Consider the following 23,159-nt stretch of genomic DNA (forward strand, 5'->3'; position numbering starts at 1 on the left):
CATCCATTACAACGGCTTTCCTCTGCACTTTATCTATGATCATGATATCCGGTTGGTTCGCCATTACCATCTTGTCAGTCTGGATCTGGAAGTCCCTCAGGATGTTCGCTCAGTCATTTTCCACCACCTATGGAGGTGTTGACCATTTTGACCAGGGGGTTTCCAGTCCATACTCGGCGCAGATGTTTCGGTAAACTATCCCAGCCACCTGGCAGGGGACACCCTGAACCGGTCGCCATCCAATCGCAGGGTACACATGGATGAACAACTATCCCCGCTCACACCTTGGGACAATTTGGAGAATAGGTGTCAAACTGAGGTCCTGGAGGCCCGCTGTCCTGCATGTTTTCCAAGTCTCCCTGTTGCAACACAGCTGATCGAAATGAACAGGTTCAATGTCAGGCTTCCGCAGAGCTTGCTGATGATCTGATCATTTGACTCAGGTGTGTTGCAACAGGGAGACTTGGAAAACATGCAGGACAGCGGCCCTCCAGGACCTGAGTTTGACACCCCTGATTTAGAGTGTTTAATCCGCCTGCCATGCATGTTTTTGGAATGTGGGAGGAAACCGGAGTACCCGGAGAAAAACCACACAGGCCCGGGGAGAACATGCAAACTCCGCACAGGGAGGGCGGAGCTGGAATTGAACCTGGTACCTCTGCACTGCGAGGTCAACACGCTAACCACTGGACCACCGGGTCACCAAAATATGTGCGTCACCTTATATATAGGTGACGCTCTCGATTTACCAGTCGATCTCACCTATGGTCATGAGCTATGGGTCGTGAGCGAAAGAATGAGATCCCGGATACAAGCGGCTGAAATGAGTTTCCTACGCAGGGTGTCCGGCCTCTCTCCCTTAGAGATAAGTTGAGACAATCAGTGATCCGGGGGCTGTGCTCTGAGACACTGAGACACTTCTCTTCCACATCGAGAGGAGCCAGATTAGGTGACTCGGTAAGTGGCTGGGGAGAGGGAAGTCTGAGCTTCCTTGCTCAAGCTCTTGCCCCCTGCGACCCGACCCCGGCCGGATAAGAGGTGGAAAATGGATGGATGGACGATATTTGGCTGTAATTTATCTAAACTGTATTGCAATAAATTCTTTTGTGTTAGCTGTTATTTGCTAGTGAGCTTTTGGACTTTTCTGAAAGTGTAAAAAAAAAAGCCAACTGCCAAAACGAAATTGTGCAATCAGAATGAAAAGAGAGAATCAATTTTTTAAACAGGACATCAAAATCAGCCGGCACCCTCAGTTAAAAACATGATGTCTACCTCTGCGATAAAAGGGCAAGCAAAAAGGGATTGCAAGGTTTGCTTTCATAAAGGCTTTTCGATTACAGTGCACTGTGATTGTACGCTGGGAGGGGCAGCTCAATCCAGACGCATTCACAGGGGTCAGGTGGGTCACATTCCTTAGGAAGAGAATGTGGAGACAAGGCAGAAAACATGGGAACTCGGAAAACCACCCTGCAGCCCCTTGCCGCGGCCCGTCGTTCACTGTTGCCTAGAAACCAAACAACCATTCTCACTTTTTCTTCTCTCGCTTTCTTTGTGGCTGCAAAACCTTCAGCTTTCATTATGATTTGCTGTTAAAAGGAAAGGCGTTGAACTGGTGAGGGGTGCAAATGACCCACGAAAACACTGCGGTGACCTCAACCGCTCCATCCATTCACTGAACTCAGCTACTGAATTCTTGTGCGAAATACGAAATAAATAAAGACGACTCTGTACACTTACATGGCAGCAGAGAAAATGTCATTATTGGGTTGGCCTTCTGGAAAGGTGAGACATTACACTCCAACCCACAATCGGTGGACAGGATGAAATCAGTGCCAATGTCTGGTGTGATACATGACAGCCCCACAACAATTTCTTTCATCATCAATATCTTTTTTTACACCTGCTGTTTGCAAGACTAACTATGGACAGCTTCAGCTTCATCCCCACTTTCAGGAGTGACAGGCAGTGGCTTCTTTCAAAACTTCCAAATCAGAGCTGCAACGTGATCCAAAATGTGTTCACCTTTGTTTACGGTATTACACATAACACAGTTATTATTTTGTTATAACTCTTAATAAAAAAGATCCTAAATTTGTGAGAACTGTGTGACTCGGTTGCACACAGAATTCCCGCAAAGTAACCTCATCGGCGCTGCTTCAGAAAGTCGAGTATTTCAAAACGCAACAACAAACTAAACACAACAGAAAATGCATGAACACCCCCCCCCCCTGAAAACTGAAAAGGAATAACAAAAACAAATAGCTTCGCAAAAACAACAAAGCAATTCAACACAATAACATAACAAAACACGCAAACAAATAACTCAAACAACAAAAAAGGAAACACCTCAGCATATCAAAAACAAATTAACAAAAGACATTTTCCTACCAGAATCTTAGAAAGGCACGTGGGGGGAGTTCAGACTCGTTGCTCATTGGACCGTCCCTCTCGTCCAGTCACTGATGAGTCAGGGAGTGGTGGGGTGCGGATTGATTTTTATAAACAACTTTATAAACGCTTGAGCATGCCCATTCATCTTTGATTTCGGCCCCCACTGCCTCTTCGAAAATGTTGCTCAATGTGGGGGGTGGGGGGTGTTGGGCTGTGGGGGAGGGGGAGGGGGATTACCTGGTTTCCCCCTCCTCCCACCAAGACTGAATTTGGGACCAATTCTTTTCATATACACTGTGCCACGCAATGTTTTGTTGTGTTTGCATGACTGTGGAATTAACAGACGCAATCAGTTCACATTAGAAGTCTCATTTGTTTTTGTCAGGAGAACAAAATGAAAAGATCACATCTCACAAAAGTTCCGATTGTCTTAACAAGTGGCAATCATTTCCATGCAAACATCACCTGAGCACACTTCAGGGTGCCGATAAACTAAGTAGATGCTTCAAAATGCCATCAAATATCGTCTTGTTGAATTTTCTGAAACAATATACAAAAACGTTAAACTCTCCTCAAAACTGAAAGTTTGACTTTTATTTTGGGGAGGCTATGGGAATATACTTATGGCTTATTTTTCATCGAATTTCTCTCATGTTCAGCACCTACAGACATTTCTAATTATTGAACATGGACAACATCATTTGAACTTCCCTTCACTCGCAACAAGAATCAACTTCTTGGAATTCCAGAGATCTTCATTCTCATTGCGGCATTTATTGCAAGCATGTCCGAGGGAGAATAAAAAATTCAAAGTGAGAATATGACAAATATGCGGTCACAATTATGTAATGTTACGTAATCCCAAAACAGAAAAAAAATGGAAAGGGTGTTTGAAATCCTCTGTTTAACTCAGCCAAACAATAAAGAGTGATCTCTGGAACAAGGGCATTGGTGTCTTTGTTGTCAAGTCAAGTCAAGTCAACAGTATTTATAGAGCACTTTCAAACAGTCATCACTGCATACAAAGTGCTGTACATGGAGCAATTTAACATGCACAATAAACAGTAAGACAAATCGGTAATAAAGGCGGTAGAAAGCACCAAACAGTAAAACCAAGAACAAATCTAAGTCATGCTGAGTCAATTGCCAAAGAATACAAGTGAGTTTTGAGGAGGGCTTTAAAGATGGGCAGCGAGGAGGCTTGCTGAATGTTCAGTGGGAGGTCATTCCAGAGAGAGGGACCAGTAACAGAAAAGGCTCGATCCCCTCTGAGCCTCAGTTTAGTTCTTGGTACTTCTAACAAAGTCTGGTCCACGGACCTGAGGCACCGGGTAGGTGTGTAGGGGCGGATGAGCTCAGAGAGGTAAGGTGGCGCGAGATTATTCAGAGATTTGATCACAAAGAGGAGGATCTTGAAAATAACTCTAAAATGAATGGGGAGCCAGTGAAGGGATGCCAGAGTAGGAGTTATATGCTCCCACTTACGAGTACCAGTCAAGAGGCGAGCAGCGGCATTCTGGACCAGCTGAAGGTGCTTTATGGAGGACTCGCGGACTCCAAAGTAAAGGGCATTGCAGTAATCGAGCCGGGATGTGACAAAGGCATGAATTACTGTCTCAAAGTGTTCATGTGAGAGGAGAGGTTTTATTTTGGCCAGCTGGCTAAGGTAAAAGAAGCTGGATTTAACAACGGCACCAATTTGCCGATCGATTTTGAAATCACTGTGATTCACTGTGATGTGAGGAGGATGGAAAAGGGAGGATGGAGCCAAGGGAGCGGGAAGGTGCAGGACAACGTAGGTATTAAAAGCAGTTGGGAGGAGGAGGCATAGCTGTTACGTAAAGGTGGACCAGGCTTTATTTCCACAGAGGTGTCTTCCCCTAGGTGCACCTCCTCCTCCGCGTCCTCCTCTTCTCCACGGCTCCCGCGCGCGCAGCTTCTGCAGCAAGATTGCCGCGTTCATTGTTGACTCATTAGCGAAAGACAGATGAGCTGTGAAGCTAAGTACATTAGGAGGAAGAAAATCAAGCCACATTGTGTGGAGCACAGAGGCATTGGAACAACATTTGTGCACTTTCACCAAATTTGTAGAGGAGCATCTCACTAAAAGCTGTGGTGGCATTGTACTAAGGAGAAGATCCTCATGCTGGACTACAGCGATGAACAGAATAGGTGACAAATGACAGGCCGGGCAGAGTCCAACCCTCACTGGAAACAAATCCGATTTCTGGCTGGCAATGCAGACCAAACTCTGACACTGGTCGTATAGGTCGTACTGTTCCTACTGAATGTGAGATTCAACTTCTTGATGGACTCACCTTTTCAGAACCCCCGAAGAGATTTTTCTGAGAAAGCTTGAAAGTGTGGTACCCTTGTATCTAATGTCCATGCAATTTTGCAGAGCTGAGATGAGCACCTTAAAGGGACATGGGGTGGGCCGAACATTAGCAATCATCCAATAGGTATGAATGTAAAAAACATATTGCCAGCACTAAAATCCACCCCTCCTAAAAGAATCTGTGACTTAAGCCACAGTTTAGCCCGCCTCCTTTTGGAGCTTGGCTTGTGTGCCCCCCCCACACCCCCCTCCATTTCAGTCCACCTATGTCATATCAGGAAGCCAAGCATTGTAATCCTTACTGTTTCCTGGCTTGGTTTGTCACATTCTGTCACGCCGGCTGCCGTCGAGATGAAAATACAGGATGTATATTCAATACACCGGAGCTGGGGGGAAGGTCCGTCAGTCCGTCACTGTTGGACGACCGTTTTGTGGACAAATAAATGAATCACGTGATTTCTTTTTCTGGAATCTTAATTTTGATGATGAAAAAACAATGAAATGTTCAGCCCTATTAAAGTGTTGCATATTTTATGAAAATGTACATGCTACATGTAACCATGTACACGAAGCAAACTCTGAATGAGAATAATGATGATAAAAGATAGAGCGCAACAGTTCTGATCACAAGCCGCAATTGCAGACTGCTGAGAGCTAACAACTTCCCGTAATCACGCGCCACCGTAAATTGAAGATTTACCTGCTTTCTTTTATTTTTAAATATTTTTGGGGTGAAAATGAGACTGATAGGATGATTAGGGTGCAGTGTACATTACCACAAAAATATATATTATTAACACGTACAAAGACACACAAATGGTTGTTTATTTTTTTTCTCCTCGACACTCCTCGGATCTACTTGGGACCTGTCTTAGAACTACCGGTAGATCACGATCTACCTAATGAGCACCCCTGCTCTATATGGACACATTTATCGTCACACTTGTCCGTTGCGGCGACATCAGCGGAAGAAATTTAGTCCATGAGGTTTTGGCACGTAGGTTTTTTTTTGAGCCAAAATAAAATCTGCTTCCTTCCTTTAAACATTTTTAAAACCATTTTTAAAACATTTTTAAAACCAAGAAACATGACTTTCTTGGCTTTGTTTCGTGACTTCTCACGAAACAAAGCCAAGAAAGTCAAACCCCAGGTTGGACTCTTTGGAGGCTTTCCAGTCAAAGGACTGAGAGATGGGGAAAACTCGCAGGGGAATTCCTCACTCAAAGTAAAAGGGAAATCACAAATACAAATGTCGTAGTTCACCCCCTTCTTTGATGTTATCGGAATTATGAAAATGAAGTGAAAAGTCATTTGTGAAGTAAATGCCAGCCATGTGTGCGATGTGCATGCACGTGCACCTACGTGGGCGTGTGTGTGTGTGTGTAGCTGGTCGGGACAGGAGAAAACGTTGGTTTGTGGTGAGTGTTTCCTGTCAATGACAATATGTTGGGACCACCCTTGTCTCAGAAAAGGAGGGGAAGCCCCCCCACCCACCCCACCACTTACCCGACATGTCTCTTCTAATATCAAACTATATTCACACAAGTCACTTCTTCATCAGGCGGATTCATCCGCTGCTATTTGCTTCTGTCTTAAGCCTGTGCCTCAAGGAGACTGGGTCCATCTGTGGATATTATGCAACCAGCCAGCAATGTTTATAAAGTGACTGTCTAGTATTTTTTGAAAGGATGCCGATTTCATTTTAAAGAATTATTACAAGTGCTATTCAATGCCCTGCCTGGCCCCTTACATTCAACAGAATAGAAAGTTTGAATCTTGACATTTACTGGGGGCTTTTTTTTGTATTAGTGATGGCAGCGCTTGTTTACAATCGCGGATCATTTATAAGAAAGTCTTTTGTGTACAATACAATTTTCACAATGCACCAAAGGGCGAGTGTATTGTGAGAGAGGCATCCTGTCATCATCGCAACAAGCTTTTCCAAGGACAAAGAACTTGCGAGTGCGACGCCTCTGTATGAGGAGGCAGAGAAGATGAAGACAATGAAGCAGCATCCATCGCACAATAGCCAAACATTAAAAAAAACAGGGGTTTTTTTTTTGTTTTTTTTTTTTTTGCTGAAAGCCATTGTGTTTGCTTTCAGCTGTTTGCATTCAAACCTCCTTCGTTTAAAGTTTTTGGGAATTTAATCATCTGCAAGTGAATTTTTTTTAATAAATGTTTTTTTTTTGTGCACATTTTAGCAACTCAATTTTGTCATCTAAATTAGCATCACGTATACCAGTGTTTCTTAACCTTGTTAGAGGGACCAAACCCCACCAGTTCATTTGCACTTTTCACCGAACCCTTACTGAAAAATAAAAAAATCTGATTCGAGAAGTGTTTCTTCAGTTTTGCCGGTGCGAGACTAGAGTTGCTCAACTTGGCATGATAAATCATGCAGATAGATAGATGATGCATGTTGTACATATTCATCTGATCACTTTCTTTTTTTTTTCTTTGCTCGACATAGTTAGGATGTATGAAAGCATTTTAAAAAAATAAAATAAATCACATGATATACTATCACGACGACCGTCACACGCTAATGACTACATTTCCCACAGCACTGATTGGACAAGCAATGTAATGTGATCATTTGCAGCCAATGATGACGAAGTGGGCGTGTCATACCTATTTGATATGTTGAGTCGGTGTGTCTTAACGGGTGTGTCTTAACGTTCGACGGAGCCTCTGCCATGGCAGATTCACTGAACCCCTGGGGTTCGATCGAACCCAGGTTAGGAACCACGGGCATTGACCATGGCTTCTTCTCATCTGGAAAAAGCACAATTTGCAAACACCCGATAAAGTGCCAACTGTCAAGTGACAAGGCATAAAAAAAGACACACTTATTATAAATCTGACATCTGCAAATTCAGTAGAACCTCTTGTGGAATAATCTCAATCTTTCAACTCAGTAAATGAAGAATCTCCCAAAAATACCCCTTAAGTCTTAGCATTGCAGATTTTTTTTTAAATTCAAGAATTTGCTGAGTTGATTAAAAAACACATTCTCTACAATCATGGTTAAAAAGAGAAGTTTTGGGAAGGGGCTAAAAATTGCAAGCAAGGAGACATCTGGTGTTCTCTTTTTTTTAGCAGGTGCTTGACGGCGGCGAATTTCACGGGTTTAGGAAGCTCGGCTGACTGAAGTGAGTAGTTGTTTTTTTTTTTGCTGTAACTCAGGATAGATTTCACAATAGTTTTGAAAAAGGCAGATGGCATTTAGTCAAGATACCTCGTTCATTATGTCAACTGCTCAACCAAAATTAGCTCTAGTTTTTTGATCCGCTGTATCCAATTTTGTCATGGTAATTGAATTACTGTATTTTTGGGTTATTTTAAACACTAAGCTTGAAAAGGAAACTATCCATCCATCCATTTTCTAATCGGCTTATCCTCGTGAGGGGGGTGGGCATGCGAGCTAGCACCTACCGAAGCTGTCTGAACTGGTTGCCAGCCAATCGTAGGAAAGTGAAAAGAAGACAGAAAGGCAGTCAGTGCAAAAGAAATTATGGTTGATGTCCTAACCTTGTAGACGGACGGATATTGTGATGAAATATATTCAGAAGTCCTGAAAAATCTCCAGTACTGAATGGATCCAGATATAATGGTAGTAGGATGACCAAAAGGATGGGAGATGGTTTTATTTATTTATTTTTTTTGCTAGTCCATATTATTTTTTTAGGTGAAGCATTACCCGAATTTTTTATTTGAATTTATAAAGACATTTCTGTGAGGGAGCTCTCAGACCAGACTTGTACACAGGACACAGTGGGGCAACAGGTGGAAACAATTAGGGCGAGGCTGACAATCAGACTTGCGCAGGAGGAAAGGTAAGTGACCTGAAACGAGAGGAGAGTCATTATTTCAAAATAAAACAGGAAGTGACCAGACAAACACAAACAACCCTCACTGCGGTGTGACAGGAGCCAGGAAGACTAGGCATCACCATTGTCAAGAATAATGGGGATCCCATTTTAAACAATAAACCCCAGACCCCGCATTGACACACACCCAGCGGTATTCCGTGTTGCTGTGATTTACACACACAAACTTATGGAAGAATCCCTCTTTACTGGGTTCTGTGTGACAAGCCCAGACAAGCAAATGCTGGACATCCTGTAATTTTGCAGGATCTCTGTGTGAAGGAGGCTATGAATGAGCAACTAACCCTCAGGCCTTGTCAAAAACTGGACTGGCTTAACAGGCAACCCCCCCCCCCCCCAACACTTCCCACCAAATTGATCAGCAACCTGCTCCCCAAAAACCAAGAATCAATAAGATGCCAAACGCGATGCTCTGTCTGAAAATGCCGTCAGGCGCAACGGCTAACCAAACTGGGGGAGTGAAAAAAAATCTCTTGAATTAATATTCATGTCTTTGTGACTGTACACATAAATTCATAGCAGCTTGGCTGGACACTCGCCCCGTCTTCCTCGCAGGCGATTTTACTCTCCCACAGAGTGACTTGACTCTCCCATGTGTTTGGATGCGGCTGCAAAGCTGCCGCCAAGCTAGACAAAAGCTGCGCGATTAGAAAGATCCAATTAGTATGCACGGCCGTTAATGTCTCTTACATGCAGCAAGGCATGTGCTCATCTTATGCAACTCTGACAAGGACTTTTAGCGCTGGCTTTCCACTTTGTCTGTGGACGCAGCGGTGAAGCCCTTGATGAGTGAGAAAAGAGACAAAGCAAGTGCATTGGGAAGTGAGCGACGGAGCTAAAAGAGAGAGAAAGAGGTGTGAGGCCTTCATCACGGATCGCCCACGCATATTCCTTCCACTTCTCCATCACTCCATTACCTCTGTGCAAACGGCGGCTTTTCTGTCCCACTGAGAGGAGAGAGAGAGGCCTATTAACACCACAGCAGAGAAAGCCCGAGCACTGTTCAGCCCACACGGAGTGGTCCTCCTTCACCCTCGTACTCCCACACTCGCACACGCACACAACTGGCGGAGGAGAAAGAAGAGGCGGGCGCACACGATGGACATTCAAGTAGATTCACTTTTCCCGAAGAGGCCAGCGCACGAGAACTGAACAAGAAGGGAGAAGGAATCTGTTTGGTTTTACAGCCAACGCTGCCAACGAGGCAGGAAGTGTCTGACCCTCGTGGGTCAGTTTGGGTATTGATCTGATCAATTGTTGTGTCACACCTTCACTTTTTCCAAATTTTGTTTCCCCAAATAGGACCGGACGTAAGAACTGAACAATATGGTCATCCAGTTTTCATTAAGAGGAGGAATCTTCAAGTACAATCATTTTCGGTAATGCGGCCACTCCGCAAGAACCGAACGAAATGGGAGAAAGAATATTTTTGGTTTTGTGTTGAAGTGGAGTCTGGTATTACCCACCAAGCGACCGCGGCAAGTGAAAGTTCGGGATTACCTCAGATGACATGACACGTTTGATCGAATTTGAGCGTCGAGTTGTGAAACAAAACAAAACACTTGATCAGTTCATCTCTCAACCTGTCATCTACCTCCTTTCCGTAATAATTTGGGCTGGCACGGGGTGTGGGGGGTGCAAAACGACAACAGATGATGAACAACATTCATCACCTCTTGCAGCCCCTGGACTAGTGTTTGGGTTGCCGCTGCCCTACTGAACCTTGTTTGGAATTTATGATTGCAACGTCAACACGAGCATTTTTTTTTCCTTTTTTGCTGCCCCCCGAGCGGGGGGAAGCGGGGAGAGAATTTGTTGCTTGTCACGTCCCGCGGGCTATTACACCTACGAGAAGCGGATTTATGGTGTTGGTTGTCCCGCTTTTGACTCGATAAGAGCCTCCACTCTTCTGGGAAGTCATTCAACACGTTTTACTTTTTTAAGTGTAGGGATTTCTTTATATATATATATATATATATATATATATATATATATATATATATATATATATATATATATATATATATATATATATATATATATAGCGGCTAGATAGCTCAGTTGGTAAGGCATCGGTTTGGCATACGGGAGACGGTGGTTCGAATCCCGCTTGGGAAAATGGGCTACTGGAACAAAGCGGAGATGGGCGAGCTGCGATAACATGGCTCTGTTGGAATGCTACTACTCAAGCAACCCTAGTCAGAGGGGTTACATGCAGAGAATGTGGGCTAAATGGTTACTTCGAAACCCACAGTCACGGTTGACCACGAAACAACTAGTAGCTCAGTGTTCCAACATCCACAAACGGCAACTGCTGTCACAACTTGAGATTGATGAGGTACAACGCAGGTTCCATGGTGAAGGGCCCCAGGCTGCCAGATCATACAAGAGATTGAGAGGCAAGCCCAAATGAATGCAGATGATGAGATTGGGTGGCCAGCCCCAATGAATGAAATGCTGAGCGAGGCAGCGATTGACCTGAAAGCTAAGATCATGGCGAGAATGAAAGCTGGGCAACCTATAAACCGATTACAACGGCTATGTGAAGTACCATCTGAAAGTCTCATAGAAAGTGTGAATGCAGCACTGAGGGCGATCCCGACCGTAACGATCACAGAAACCAATGAGCTGATATACGCTTCAGCATCAGTGATCCTGGAGACTCTGGGCTATAAGAGCAACCATGGAAGCCATGAGATACGTTACCCACCATGGAAAAGACGGTTGAAGGCTAAGATCAAGGCGGCCCGGAAAGATGTGAGTCAATTGACGGAGCCCCAGAGAGGTGTGATGAAAAGGCCGATACCCGAGAGGTACATCCAGATGACCATATCTGAAGTACTCGAAACTGCCAAACAAAGGCTCCAAGCCTTGTCCAGTCGCCTAAAGCGGTACACGAAAGAGAATGAGGCCAGACGAATAAACAGGCTGTTCGCAACACAACCTGCGAAAGTGTATGCTCAGTGGCAGGGTCCTAACAACAGAGCTGACCCACCAAGACTGGAAACTGAAAGGTACTGGAAAGGCATATGGGAGAAGGAGGTTGCACATAACAGCAGTGCACAATGGCTGGTGACCCTGAGAGAGGAGCACAGCAACCTCCCTGAACAGAACCCGGTTACCATAACAGTGGCAGACATGAAGAGTCTCAGATATGAAGAACTGGACAGCACCAGGCCCGGACATGGTCCACACTTACTGGAAACTCACAGCACTCCATGAGCGCCTAGCAGTACAAATGAACCAGCTGCTGAAGGATGGGACTCACCCAGAATGGCTAACCGAAGGGCGAACGATCCTGATCATGAAGGATCCTTCGAAGGGTGCAGCCCCATCCAACTATCGGACAATAACCTGTCTCTCCACAACATGGAAGCTCATGTCAGGCATCATTGTGGCTAAGATAAGTGGACACATGGATCAATACATGAACGAAGCGCAGAAGGGCATTGGTAGAGATACCACAGGAGCCAAACATCAGCTCCTGGTTGACAGAACAGTCGCACAAGACTGCAGGTCCCGACGTATCAACCTGTGCACAGCTTGGATTGATTACAAGAAAGCCTATGACTCGATGCCACATACATGGATCACTGAATGCTTGGAGTTGTATAAGGTGAACATGACCCTAAAAGCTTTCGTTGCGAACTCGATGAGGATGTGGAAAACCACACTTCAAGCCAATGGCAAGCCACTTACCCAAGTGTCCATCAAATGTGGCATATACCAAGGTGATGCACTCCCCCCACTGCTGTTCTGCATAGGACTGAACCCCCGAAGCCAAGTAATCACCAAGACAGGCTATGGATACCGCCTCAGAAATCAGTCATCTCCTCTACATGGATGACATAAAGCTGTATGCTAAGAGCGAAAGGGACATAGATTCCCTGATCCACACAACCAGGATCTACAGCAGCGACATCGGGATGTCATTCGGGCTTGAGAAATGTAGTCGGATGGTGACTAAGAGAGGAAATGTAGTCCGCACTGAAGGGGTCTCACTCCCTGAAGGAACAATAGCAGACGTTGAGGACAGCTACAAGTACCTCGGTATACCACAAGCCAATGGCAACCTCGAACTGGCAACAAGGAAAGCGGCTACGGCCAAATACCTCCAGCGAGTGACGCAAGTCCTAAGAAGCCAGCTCAATGGCAAGAATAAGACCCGGGCAATAAACAGCTATGCCCTGCCAGTGATCAGATACCCTGCAGGAATAATAAGGTGGCCAAAGGAAGAGATTCAGACCACGGACGTTAAGACCCGAAAGCTCCTAACCATGCATGGAGGGTTCCATCCCAAATCCAGCAACCTGAGACTGTACGTAAGCCGAAAGGAAGGAGGCCGGGGACTAGTGAGTGTGAGAGCCACTGTCCAGGATGAAACATCCAAGCTCCATGAATACATCAAGGAGAAGGCTCCAACGGATGACGTACTCAGAGAATGTCTCAGACAATGGGGAACAGAAGATGAGGCGCTGGAAGAGGGACCATAATGGGAGGACAAGCCCCTACACGGGATGTACCACCGGACCATATCTGAAGTGGTGATCTCAAGAAGTCCTATCAGTGGCTAGAGAGGGCTGGCCTGAAGGACAGCACAGAGGCACTCATCCTGGCTGCTCAGGAGCAGGCCTTGAGCACCAGAGCCATCGAGGCCCAGATACACCACACCAGACAAGACCCAACGACGATCCAACACATAACTGCAGGGTGTAAGATGCTGGCAGGGAAAGCCTACATGGAACGCCATAACCAGGTGGCTGGCATAGTCTACCGAAACACCTGTGCAGAGTATGGACTGGAAACCCCAAGGTCAAAATGGGAAACACCTCCGAAGGTGGTGGAGAATGACAGAGCTAAGATCCTGTGGGACTTCCAGATCCAGACTGACAAGATGGTAATGGCGAACCAACCAGATATCGTGATCATAGATAAAGGGCAGAGGAAAGCCGTTGTAGTGGATGTAGCGGTCCCAAGTGATGGAAACATCAGGAAGAAGGAACATGAGAAACTCGAGAAATACCAAGGGCTCAGAGAGGAGCTGGAGAGAGCCTGGAAGGTAAAGGTGACAGTCGTGCCTGTGGTGGTCGGAGCACTCGGGGCAGTGACCCCCAAACTAGATGAGTGGTTGCAACAGATCCCGGGAACAACATCGGACATCTCAGTCCAGAAATGTGCAGTGCTGGGAACAGCAAGGATACTGCGCAGAACCCTCAAGCTTCCTGGCCTCTGGTAGAGGACCCGAGCTGAATGAGGGACGGACACCACCCGAGGGGTGAGATGAGGATTTATATATATATATATTATAATTTGAGTACTGCTTTTTTTAATGTTTTTATTGCAAAGCTCTTTCAGAGTTCACACAAAGCCAGAAAATTGAAAGAAAAACAAGTAGATTAAAAAACTAAAGTGAAAAATGTTCACAAAACTATTAAAGTACAGTGGAATGGTACTGTATCATGCTTTGAACACACACACACACTAAAATAATGATCGAGTTGATAGTGTACTAATAGTACAATGTTTTGGCGGCGGGTTGGTGAGAGTGGGGGGCTCTGGCACATTTCCCCTCAGTTTCTCAAAGACCGCGATATGTCCCCTCCACTTTTGCCACATTAGGTGACAAAAATCTGCGGTGTTCCCGTTACATTAGAATAAACGTTGCACATGTTGTGTTACGGATGCAATGGATGCATTTAAGTTACGTGTAGATCAGAATTTTGCCCAACCCACTTCTGAAGGCCAATCTGCAACTCAGCAAGGCGGACAAATCAGCACTGACCGTACTGAAATACTGTACAGCTGACTTAAAATATCAGAAGCGGCCCAATAGTCGATTGGTTAGCACGTTGACTTCACAGTGCAGAGGTACCGAGTTCGATTCCAGCTCTGGCCTTAATGTGTGGAGTTTTCATGTTCTCCCCGTGCCTGCGTGGGTTTTCTCCGGGTATTCAAGTTTCCTCCCACATTCCAAAAACATGCATGGCATGCTGATTGAATACTCCAAAATTGTGTGAGTGCAAATGGTTCTTTGTTTCTGTATGTCCTGCGATTGGCTGGCAACTGGTTTAGGTTGTCCCCGCCTACTGCCCGAAAACAGCTGGGATAGGCACCAGCACCCCCCGCGACCCAAGTGAGGATAAAGCGGTTCGGAAAATGAATGAATGAATGAATGATATCTACATCTTTGTATTCTCTTTCTTTCTTTCTTTCTTTTTTTTAAGGCAACACATCATTTGTGGTAAAAAGGTTGATGTATAGTGCCATTTGCAGTGTTCAGAAAAAAGACGGATTTGGGGACAAATAAAGAAAAAAATAAGAATCACTGCGCTTTCCCCCAAAAACAATACAAATCGGCTCATACCTCCTCTGCCTGTTGCCTGTTGACAAAATGTGACAAAAGTTTAATTGTTCTGTAATTGTGATTAGTTAGTCACAATAATAAAAGATTGGGTGGAAAAAAATGACATTTGCTTTTATCTGAAGTGTAAGATAAATAGTTGGTACGTTTTCATGTCCTGTATAATCTCATGAATATGACCTTTGAAATGTAACATTCATGTCTGCTCTACATAATTATTTGCATGCCTGTGACTGTGTTCTTGCTTATACTTGAGTCCATACAAAAACAACAACAACAAAAAGCTTGACTGGTATTCCAGGCAGCAGTTTCATCATATATGACTAATGTTGATCATGACTTCAAATAGATCACATCACCCCCGTCCTTAAAAACCTCCACTGGCTCCCTGTTCCCCAGCGTATTCAATTTAAACTGCTCATACTCACCTATAAAGCCCTTCACAATCAGGCACCCTCCTATCTTTCCGACCTTCTTTACCAATACACTCCTTCCCGCAATCTCCGCTCCTCAAACACAAACCTCCTCGCCATCCCCGTGACCAAGCTCAAAACCTGGGGGGACCGAGCCTTCTCTGTCGCCGCCCCCACCCTCTGGAACGCTCTACCACAACACATCCACAACTGTACTGACCTCCAATCCTTCAAATCATCCCTAAAAACTCACCTGTTCCGCTATGCTTTTAATACCTTTTAATCTTTTTTACCAATTTTTCTTTTGTTCATCCAAATGAACTTTTGTAAATTATGTATGCTTGTTTTAAATGCACATTTTTATCCTGTGTTTTTATGCTCTTGTAAAGTGTCTTTGAGTGAGATGAAAAGCGCTTTCAAATAAAATGTATTATTATTATTATTAAATAAGAATTCTGCAATGGCTTTTTGGGGTTACATTGTGTGTGTGTGTGTGTTATTTTGGTTCTCCGCGGGTATCGACTGTGCTTCCCGTGTCACCGCACCCGCCAGGGCTGAGCATCGTCTCGACGACTCGGAAACAGCTCGAAAGCAAGAGAAAGATGCGTTTGCCAGTCAAGTATAGTTGCTCTGAAGCACCGCATATTTCCACAGACAATTTGCTTTTGATACATATGAGGGTGAGACCAGGAAGGTACTTACGCAGCGTTTTTGTGCGTACGCAACACCTTACGCATGAGACCACTGGTCTTTTTGGAGAGCTGCTTCTTTTGTCTCGGCTCCCTAAGAAGAGCCCCCTCTTTCGACTCTCAAGTGGTTGTTTTCTCAAGTTTTTTGATTTTTTTTGCTTCAAATAATGACCAAGTTATATGTACAATCAAATAAAAAATGGGAAAAATCGGGCGGCCCGGTAGTCCAGTGGTTAGCACGTCGGCTTCACAGTGCAGAGGTACCGGGTTCGATTCCAGCTCCGGCCTCCCTGTGTGGAGTTTGCATGTTCTCCCCGGGCCTGCGTGGGTTTTCTCCGGGTGCTCCGGTTTCCTCCCACATTCCAAAAACATGCGTGGCAGGCTGATTGAACACTCCAAATTGTCCCTAGGTGTGAGTGTGAGTGCGAATGGTTGTTCGGTTCTGTCTGCCCTGCGATTGGCTGGCAACCGATTCAGGGTGTCCCCCGCCTACTGCCCGAAGACAGCTGGGATAGGCTCCAGCAACCCCCGCGACCCTAGTGAGGATCAAGCGGCTCGGAAGATGAATGGGAAAAATCGATTACACTGAATAGGCATACTCAGAACTATGGAAGAAGATTAGGGTCAATGAAGATTAAAAAAAACAAGGTTGGCAAGATCCTCCTCAGAATTCTGATTTGATTCTCAGATTTCTGACTTTATTCTCAGAATTTTGACTTTAGAATCAGACTTCTGACTTGAACGTTTATCAGTCAGAATTCTGAGAATAAAGTCAGAATTCTGACATCAAAGTGAGAAGTCTGGGAATAAGGTCAGAATTCTGAGATAAATGTGAGAAACTTGCCAAGATTGTTTTTTTTCCTCCTAATTCTGGCCCTAATTCTCTTCCGTTCCAGAACAAACAAAAAATAACCTGTTAAAGACACCTCAACTCAACTTCATTTCAAGAGTATGTAGAAAAAAATGCTGCTGCAACCAAAAGAATGATTATGATGCAGCATTTTTCTTGTCGTTTTTTAAGGGGCCAGCTGTCCCATTCACGTGAAGGGGAATCTCATTCTGGCCTCATATACTGCTGGACCAGCTTAACTGTGAGATTTTGGTTGAATCACCACCAGTGGCCTGGATCTCGCTCGGGAAGTTTGGCCATCTCCACTTGCACATTGCTCAGCGGCAGTGTGCGCTGCGTGCAGCGGCATTCTTTTTCTTGCGTAAGCAGAGCCCAGAGTGTGGAAAACAAGCATACGTCCAAACAATTTTTGTGGCGCACGGACACATCGCCACAAACACGTATTTTTAGGCTTTGACATGAGAGTGCTTCATCGTCAAAGAGGTTCTTTCGCTCTTGGCTTATCTGCGAAGTCATCGGTGGAGAAACTGTGTGTGGAGTGGTCATGACACATTTTTCGCCATTTTCAAGGCGAAACACCTAAGAGCCACTTAAATTTGACCTGGTTGTTTAATTTCACATTTAATAGGTGGGTAAACACGAACTATAATGGCTAACGTCACTCAAATGAAGGTAACAATCTTATGTTATGGATGTAGCTCAAAACAATGTTCACAACACATGTACTGTAGTTAAGCCCAAAATTATTCATGCCAAATTTTGAGTTAAAGGTTGTTGTTGTTATTTTTTAACTGACTAACTGGACGAGTGTAGAATCTCTTCCAACAAAAATGGCAAAAGGCATTTAAAAGTCTGTCAGAGATGAAATAAGTTTTTTTTCTTCTCTTTTTCCCCCCCCTCCAATTAGTCATATCCCAACTTCGAGGAAAATGCTATCGTATGCACGATTCTCAAAGAATCTGGGTAACTTCTCACGCAATCTCGATCTCGAGTCAAATCAATGACACATTTAGACCATTGGATATGCTCGTGTGAAGAAAGGTTATAAATAGGCTCAAACAACAAATGAGAATTAACCGGTTTATACCGTTACGTGTATTTGTCACGGAAAAATGTTTGGGTGGCAACAGTCACGTCTCACTATGCATGACATACAGTATTGTAGCTTTGCAGAGCTAGCAAAAACTTTCATCAGAACAAAAATGATTAGTCCATTCTTTCATTGTTTGCCTGCTAAAAATGTACAGCTGATATGGGCCCCATCTAATTTTTGATTGGCACATCCATCCTGAGTAGCCCCACAAAAAGGATCAACATCACAATTTTTGCTTTTTTTTGAAGAAAAACGGGCAAATCTGCTCGTTTGCTCTGACGTGGCCATTTTAGGATTTTATTTAATCATTTCCAGTGGTTCTTTAAAAACAGATTTGTCAGATTGCGATCAAGTTTGAACCATGCACTGTATGCTGTATACTAGACAGATGAGCAACTCTATACTGCAAAACATCCATCCATTTTCTGATCCGCTGATCCTCACAAGGGTCGCAGAGGGGTGCTGGAGCCTATCCCAGCCACCTTCGGGCAGTTGGCGGGGGACATCCCGAACCGACTGCCAGCCAACAGAAGGGTACACAGAGACGAACAACTATCCGCACTCACACTCATGCCTAGGGACACCTTAGGGTGTTCAATCAGGCTGCCATGCATGTTTTTGAAATGTGGGAAGAAGCCGGAATACCCGGAGAAAACCCACACAGGACCGGGGAGAACATGCAAACTCCACACAGGGAGGCCGTTGCCGGGATCGAACCCAAGACTTCTGCACTACGAGGTCGATGCATTTGAATTATATCATACAGCATGTGGGCAATGCATGGAAGTCAACTTTCAGTGCACACAAAGTAGACCAAAGCTCTTGTGTGTCTCCCTTCTGTCCCAAAAAAATAAATAAATAAAGTATAGACTGTATATATTTAGACATAGACTATAGATATGTCTAAATAGACATAATCATATGTCTATTTAGACATAGACATATGATTATCTGCGTGATCTTAGATCAGTGGTTCTTAACCTTGTTCGAGGTACCGAACCCAACCAGTTCAGATGCACAATCACCGACTCCTTCACCCTTTGTTTTTTTTCTTCCCCACTTCCCTAATTTTTCTGCTGTAGACTGCAACTATCCCCAGTGTGGGGCAAATAAAGTTTATCTTATCTTATCGGTGAAAAATAAAAATGTGATTTTTTTTAATGAATTCAACACGTTAAAAACACATTTATTAAAAGCTGAAAAAAGTAAATAACATTTGTAGACATACTGTAAGCATTTTCAATTACGCACAAAATGAACCGTGCATGACGTACTATCACGACAGTCGCACTTTGACTACTGAGCGAACTAAATTACCCGCAGCACTGATTGGACAAGCAATGCAATGCGATCATCTGCAGCCGGTGATGGCAAGCGGGCGTGTCCTAACTAATTGACATGTTGAGTGGGGTGTGTCTTAACCTCCATGGCACTGGCTCTGTCGAACCCCTGAGACCGATTTATCAAACCCCGTGGGTTCGATCGAACCCAGGATGAGAACCACTGTCTTAGATCAAGCGTGTGGGCTTGTTCATTGCAGCTTCAATGATTATTACTTTTATTATTATGTAAATTGTGCTTACTCATCAACTGGGGTAACATTCTGTGTTAGTGGTTAGTAAACTTGTCTCACTCTTCCACGGTTTGGAGTTTGAATCCCAGCTGTAGTCTAGTTTGCATGCTTTCCTGCTACGTGCTTGGGCATTCTGCCCGTACTCGAGCTTTCCCTCACATTGCAAAATATTGCACACGCGGTGCATTCAATGCGCTAAATTCTCTGTCGTGGTGAATGTTACGGCATGTGAGACTCTGAGATCAACCTGTATAGAAAATGGATGGGTGGATGCTTATCGCGCCTGAAATGTACTTTCGCGGCCTTGAACACAAACCCCTCAATCCAGCACCCGCCACCGATGGATCCAAAAGATCACAAAATGTAGCATGCGAGTTCTTTGACAACAATACGTACGGACATTAAACTCATGCTCTTCCACTCCCATTTTCCTGTCCAAGTTCCATTTTTTCAGGTAATTTGATCATTTCCGATTTTCCAAACACCTACTCCAAGGGAATTCACCTGATCAACCACCACGATTGAACCCGCGACGCTACTTTGTTCCAAGAAGCATGGTGGGCCAAACGCGGCCCACAGGCACTACGTTGGCCATGTCATTTACAAAATATGTTGCATTTGAATTCAAATGAGACGCTCAAAACGAGACGCTCAAAATCAGCTTCATGCTAATGGTCCGGCCCCCCTAATTTTCCTGCTGTGTAATTTGGCCCAAAGGTGGGCCAAAGCTGTCCATCTTTGGGCCAATATGGGCAGTTAGCATGAAGCTGGACAACTAGATTGTCTCAAGTCAGACGAGTTGCTTCCTCATCAGAGGAAGAGAGGGTTTGAGGGGGGTGAGAGAGAGAGAGAGAGAGAGAGAGAGAGAGAGAGAGAGAGAGAGAGAGAGAGAGAGAGAGAGAAAACGAGCAAGAGGGAGGGAGGAAGGGAGATTGAGGGAGGAAGACATGAGGAGAGACGCTGAGCGACAGGCAGATGTAGAAGCATGTGAGCCGAGCAGCAGAGAGAGACAAAAGCGCGTGGAGGAAGTGCGGCGCGGCGTGCCATGTGCTCAGGTAGCGCTCACTCTTTACACAACAACAACAATACAACAGGCATTTCTTTTCACTGCTTTTCTTCCTCTCTAACTGCACCCCTTCTTCTGCGGCAAAAAGTAACAAAATAAGGTAGGACGGCCTCCCCTTGACAGTCAGCGTTCGTCAGCCTTTGTGTGAAGTTTGCATGCCAAACTTTGATTGTTCGTTCAACATGGATGACACAAACGTGGGGTTTCACGTGGCTGTGGTGCCGCCGTTCTTGTCTTGACCATTAACATCCCGCATTTGGGGAATTTAGGTAGTCCACAAACAAAAGTGCTGTTAAACCGTGTGTGTGATTTCGTTTTGTATATATTTGTGTGGCACAATCCATGCATCACCTTTAATAATGCAGATATTTTTCACCATGGGGACATTTTGTCAGAAAAAAAGGTTAGGTGTGAGCTTCTTTAACCTAATGTGTGAGTGTGCGTGTGCGTGTGCGTGTGTGTGTGTGTGTGGGTGTGTGTGTGTGTGTGTGTGTGTGTGTGTGTGTGTGTGTGTGTGTGTGCGTGTGCATGCATGAGTGTCTGGAGTTGCAGCAGCAGCAGCAGCAGCAGCGATGGTGCTTGGTAGGATATTGGCAAGCCTGAGGAATGTGTGAGACTTCGCCCCAGATCTCTTTGTTCCTTCACTCTCATTCTGCCTTTTCTCTCTTCTTCTTCTTCTCTTTCTTGTGGGTCCAGGGTTGCACAATATACACACCCATCCACTTGCACACGCACACGCACACACACATGCGCGCACGCACATGCACTCTCTTCTCGCACACATACTGCAAGGAAGTTTTGCAGAAAAAAGGAGTCGCACCTTCCCATCGGCGGCAGAGATATGTATGGAATGCGATTATCATGTATTTGTGTTTATTTTATTGCTGGCCCTATTAAAAATAAAAAATAAAAAACACACGAGGAAATCAGATCAGGCGTATGCCCAGTGTGAAATGCGTGAATATGTGTGGTGGTGGGCGGTGTGGGAAGGGGATGCGGTGGGTGGCTCAAGAGCGAGAGCTGTTTGGCAGTGCACGTGAGTGAGTGGGTGGCTGTGTGGGTGAGTGGGTGCAGAGCTCTCGTTGAGCCAGAGCACATATTTGAAGTGTGTGCGTATGCGTGTGTGTGTGTATGTGTGTGTAAGTGTTGATTTTGCACAAGGGCCAAAAGAATGCATGCGCCCCGCCCCCCTCCTCCCCGCCCCCCTCAAAAAAAGGCTAAGAGATGTCATTATTTGCAAATTTCAACATTTATTTCCTTACCTTGTTTTGTCATTATTTGTTCTTAAGTTGCTTATTTACACGTACACGCATTCTCACAGACGCACACATATGCAGTCGAGGCGCCTGTCAAACCAAAAGTGCATTCCGGAGTTCACTCTCACACACACACACACACACACACGCTCACACACAGTCGGGTCGGAATGGTAGGATGAATGCGAGGAAACTTCAGCTGAAATGTGAGGACAAAAGGCAAAGGGGGACATTTAAGAGGCTTTAACCCCGAACCCTGGGAATGCGGGAGGAAACACACGCACTCACACACACACACATTCACACACACACATACACACACAGGCCAATGTACAGCTGCGGCTCCAAACGGGGAATTCCCAGTAAAGTAGACAGTAAAAACACCTCAGTCTTCACACGGCCTTCCCAGGATTGGGAGCAAGTTGACAAACAAGCTTGTGAACATTCCCATTAAATCATCAGTGGAAGACCTTTCGTCAGTTGTTATTTAATTTATGATCTTGTTTTGTGTGTGCGTGCGTGTGGTTGTACCTTCAAATTTTTGCGGCACAAACGTGGCTGCCTGCCCCGCTTTTTTATAATCGTCGTTATCGGAAACTCGAAAGGCGGCTGCCATGCCAGGTTAGGCGATCACATGTTTGTCATTGCTCGAGTTCAACGCTCTCTGATTGTCCGCCGTCGCCCGCCACTCATTGCTGATCATTTGTGTAAATCGGAATCAGTATTGGACAGGACAAATGGAACGCTGGCCTGTTATGTATGAACAAAACAAAGCCCCTGAAAAACATTATTGAAGTTTTTTTTCTGACACTGCAAAACATCCCCATCAGCCAACTTTGGGCGTTTTAATCACGTCACATTCATAATCAGTCACATGATTCTTTCTCTCTCTTCAAATGTCATTCTCATGTTGGGTTATTCTTACTTGACATTTCTTACCGGTGCATTTTTTTGGGGGGACAGCCTCATGTCATCTGTGCTTTTCTGTCAATAATAATCTTATTCAAATAATACTTATATTTTGTTTCTATTTAATATCAAATATTGCATCTGGTGCTTTTCGTTCCTCCTTTCATATCTATGCTTGTATTTGTTAGTTTTTATCTTGTCATCACGGCCGCGCCGGTATTTTCTCTTGGCACGTTATCCTTTCTTTACCTTTGATTTCTCGCTTCTATCATTTTATTTTGTATTTGAATATGTCAATATTAACCGACGTGCTTTGATTCATTTATT

The sequence above is a fragment of the Hippocampus zosterae genome, chromosome 12 (assembly GCF_025434085.1).
Source record: "Hippocampus zosterae strain Florida chromosome 12, ASM2543408v3, whole genome shotgun sequence".
Lineage (NCBI taxonomy): Eukaryota > Metazoa > Chordata > Actinopteri > Syngnathiformes > Syngnathidae > Hippocampus > Hippocampus zosterae.